Source organism: Impatiens glandulifera, unplaced genomic scaffold, assembly GCF_907164915.1.
Source record: "Impatiens glandulifera unplaced genomic scaffold, dImpGla2.1, whole genome shotgun sequence".
Classification (NCBI taxonomy): domain Eukaryota; kingdom Viridiplantae; phylum Streptophyta; class Magnoliopsida; order Ericales; family Balsaminaceae; genus Impatiens; species Impatiens glandulifera.
In genome coordinates, this window is record NW_025919591.1 from 109965 (window position 1) to 114596 (window position 4632).

Consider the following 4632-nt stretch of genomic DNA (forward strand, 5'->3'; position numbering starts at 1 on the left):
GCCTTCTGTTTTGACTGATCTTGTCTTTCTTGTTCGGTCATGTTTTTGGTCGGTTTGATTGCTTGACCGGTTGAGTTTCTTAACCGGTTTAGTTCTTTGACCGGTTGGATTTTTTGCCTGTTTCTGCACAAGAAATTTGTTTTTGTTAAGTTTTTATTTAACCGATCTAATTTTATCTAACAGTTTTCTTTGATGATATTCTGGTTTACAGTCCAAACTGGAAGGAGCATATATATTTCATCTGAGACAAGTATTACTTATATTACAGCAACATCAATTAGTTTTAAATAAAGGGAAGTGCAGTTTTGGCTGTAATCAAATTGCATACCTGAGACACATTTTGGACGAAAATGGAATAGCTGCAGATCCGGAGAAACTGGAAGCAATGAGCGCATGGCCCGTTCCACAATCACCAAAACAACTGAAGAGATTCCTAGGCTTAACCGGGTATTACCGTAGATTCATTAAGCATTGCTCGACCCCTTACTTCTCTGCTGCAAAAGGGACAGTTTGGTTGGAACAAAGAAGCAGATGATGCATTTCAATTGCTGAAACAAATGATGATATCTCCTCCAGTTCTGCCGTTGCCGAATTTTCAGACTCCATTTGTTGTAGAGACGGACGCAAGCGGAGCAGGCATTGGTGCAGTGTTGATGTAGGAAGGTCGCCCAATAACATTTATCAGCAAAGCTATCGAATCCGGGAAGCTGCCATCATCGACTTATGAAAAGGAATTGATGTCCTTAACGTTTGTTGTGCAGAAGTGGAGAACCTACCTCAAATATAAAACATTTGTGGTGAAAACAGACCATAAAGTGCTTAAGTACCTACTAGAACAAAGAGTGCAGACTCCTGCACAAGAAAAGTGGTTTTACAAATTGGTAGGTTATGATTTCACAGTTCAGTATAAAAAGGGAAAAGAGAACCTGGTGGCAGATTCGTTATCCAGGCGGGATACAAAGGTCCAATGCGCAGAAATTTCGGTATACCATACAACTGTGCAAAAACAAATACAAGAAACGTATGTCACAGATCTAAATCTGGTCAAGCTTGTTCAAGAAATAAGTGATGCACCAAATTCTCACCCGGATTTCACTTATATCGATGGCACATTGAGAAAAAGAGGGAAATTAGTAGTTTTCACGAAACGTTGAATTGAGGACCACACTGATAGCAGTAATACATTGTGGTGCAGAAGGGGGACATTCAGGCTCACTGGTCACACAAAAGAAATTGCAGCTAGTATACTTTTGGTCAGGAATGACTAAGGATGTGCGGGAGTTTGTTCGAACCTGCGAGACATGTCAAAAAAATAAGTCAGATAATATGGCATATAAAGGCAGGTTACAGCCATTAACAATTCCAAATCGATATTGGGAATCCATCTCCATGGATTTTATAGAAAATCTCCCTAAAACACAAGGTAAATCTATAATTTTCGTGGTGGTGGACAGACTGTCCAAGATGGAACATTTCATTAGCTGCGACATCCATTTTCTGCCAAAACAGTCGTTGAAGCTTTTGTCAATAATGTCTCTAAACTTCATAAGATGCCTTTGTCTATAGTCAGTGATCGAGATAAAGTATTCCTAAGTACCTTTTGGCGAGAATTCCTGAAGATACAGCAGGTGCAGCAAAATCTGTCCACAGCATATCATCCTCAATCAGACGGACAAACAGAAATTGTAAACAAATGTTTAGGCACTTACCTACGATGTATGGCTGGACAATCCCCCAAGGAATGGGTTCGTTGGTTGCCATTGGCTGAGTGGTGGTATAACACCAACTTCCATTCAGCCATCCAAACCTCACCCTTTGAAGCTGTCTATGGGTATTCTCCACCAATTCACACCTCATATGTCGCTGGAGATTCAAGAGTTGAAGAAGTGGACTTAACTCTTTCTGCACGAGAAGCAACTCTCCAATTACTGAAGTTTCACCTGCAAAGAGCACAAAACCGAATGAAACAGGTGCAAGATAAGAAAAGAACATATGTGATACTTGAGGTAGGAGCTTGGGTCCTGTTAAAACTACAGCCCTATAGACAATTATCTGTTCGAAAATGTTTTCACAAGTTGTCTCCTAAATTTTTTGGACCATTCAAAGTGCTGGAAATGATCGGTAATGTGGCTTACAAACTGGAGCTAGGAGCTGGTGCAAAAATACACAATGTTTTTCATGTATCTCAGTTAAAAAGTTTCCAAGGCACCCCTACTGCCATTGTGGAAATCCCCCAAACCAAGGAAACTGACAGGAAAGGCAGGATAGTAGGGGAACGAGAGGTTACAGTTCGAAATATAAAAAAGACACAAGTTTTGGTTGAATGGGAAGGTTCAGGTCCTGAAGACAAAACATGGGAAGATTTTGAAACAATGCATATTCAATTCCCTAAAATGTTCCCAACATGGAAACAAACCAAAGCAAGAACTGTTCGTCGTGGACGACAAACGTTTTAAGGGGGAATAATGTTACATGTAGCTAGTAATTTAAGTAAAATTGTATGACAGTTATGTTTGTTGTGTGTTGTATTTATGATAAGTTTAGACAGTTATACAAGTTAGAAGTTAGTAACTGTTTGTGTAGTGGGTTGTTATGAAATGGGTAGTTATGAAAGGTAGTTATGTAACTGTAATATTGTAATGTTTTGGTATAACAATCCAAAATCTCTTTATCAATGTTATGGAAAATCTTAAAGGTTGTTATGTACCTTTTCTTCTTCTTGGCTGTTAATGAATTGAGATCCTTTTTCTTCTTCAAATCTCTTCTTCAAAAACACTGCTTTTGCTTTCGCTTTCGCTGTCCTAAATCATAAAACCACATAATTCAGTAATTTGTCCAACCCTAACATGTAACACTTTCTTCTTTGTCAATGTTACCTTTAGAAACCACAATTGATTATGGTTTATCAAAAGAGTTGTGGCAAAGGAGGGGCCCGAGGGGGATTATGTAGAGGTGAGTTGTTTGTTCTCGATGATTACTTTCATATAATTCACTGTACTCCATTTCAGTATCATGTATTCTTGTGTATTAACAGGTTCGAAATGGTAAACTGGTTGTGAATGATGTTGAACAAGATGAGGACTTCATTTTAGAACCACTTGGTTATGAGATGGACGAAATGGTATAAATTTCTCGTCTGTTTTCCTCGTAGTTAAAATAATTTTCTCTTTTGAACAGTAAAGGATTAGGAAAAATTATTCAACAAGTGTCAACAATGAGATTGGATGGAACATCTTGATTAGACTGAGTACCTCGTGTATATTGCCAATGAATTCCAAAATTATATTAAAGGGTTGAATTTGTGTTCTACAGGTTGTGCCCGAAGGTTATGTCTTCGTACTGGGGGACATCCGTAACAACAGTTGTGATTCACACAATTGGTAATTATCCAATACATAATACACTTGTGCTCTAGTTACCCGTTTAGTGTCGGTTAAAAATTCATCAGCGTAGCTCAAAGTGAATAATTCCCACTAAGAACGCCCTAATTAAACTGAGGATATGGTTATGAGGGGTTGTGCTAGCTTCTTTAATGAAATAAACCCTGGTTGTAAAAACAAACAAAAAAGAAAGTAAGTTTAGGTTTAAGAATGATGCAAAGTGTTTATTTTGACATGAGATTTGTTCATACCTTTATTTTCAGGGGACCACTTCCTATCGAGAATATCCTTGGTAGGTCGGTGTTTCGCTATTGGCCACCCTCTAAAGTTTCGAGCACAATACATGAGCCAGCCACAATGAGCAATATGGTAGTAGCAGTTTCATGATAATCTTGTTATTCTCAAGAATCAAGATTGATGATTGGTAAATCATGGATTGCTCAATCGATAAGAGGGGAGCGGTAGGGTAACTGTCTACCGATTGCCCCTCCTCCACCATGGAGGGGCAGTTATTGTGTATAAGTAGGCACCTTCACTGAAGACGGGTGCTTTGTGTGTATGTATGGAAGAAAATAGATGTTGGAACAGGTATCCATCTATGTTAGTAGTAATAATGACCTAATGTTATTGATTGTTTTCTCTATGATCAACTGTGTGTCTGAGTTGGTTTGTTAAACTACAAAATGGACTGACTCTTCAAGCTTGATTTTCCAACATTTCTTCAAAATTTTGTGTATTTGCTCTTGAAAGTGCTTATAATAATATATTCTTAGCCCATACAGTACTAGTTTTATACAGATATATAAGTTGGTCAAATGGTTAAAAGTGTTTGAGAAGATCCCAAATCGATCTATGATATGATGAAGCTTTTTTTGGTTATAGTATAAACAGTGTCTCGAGAATTTAAGGGAACTAAATTGAATGGAACGAGTTGAATACATCTAATTTATCTTATTAATTTGCTTCATATTATTCAAATTATTTCTTAAACATTCAAATTCATTTAATTTTATTTAAACTAAATAGAAATCTTTAAAAAATTAAGTATTGTTTGGTTTTGAAAAAACGGAGGGCACAAAGTGAGGAATAAATTAAACATTTTGGAAAAAGGGATGTCAGACAGCCAACCATTTGATTTTTATCTCAAAGATAATTATTTTCTTTTTTATATATTATTATTATTATTATTATTATTATTAACAAATAGTTGAGTTTACCTATGTATGGTATATAAATGTATATAGAATATTTG

At 36.7% G+C, this 4632-nt stretch overlaps 1 long non-coding RNA gene across 1 annotated transcript; it reads left to right on the forward strand.

Moving 5' to 3' along the window:
- Window positions 1–2900: 2900 nt before the first annotated feature.
- On the forward strand, window positions 2901–4159 carry LOC124918217. The gene is made up of 4 exons (XR_007097354.1): window positions 2901–2952; window positions 3035–3121; window positions 3313–3380; window positions 3644–4159. It is a non-coding gene; the product is annotated as an uncharacterized LOC124918217 (long non-coding RNA).
- Window positions 4160–4632: the final 473 nt, after the last annotated feature.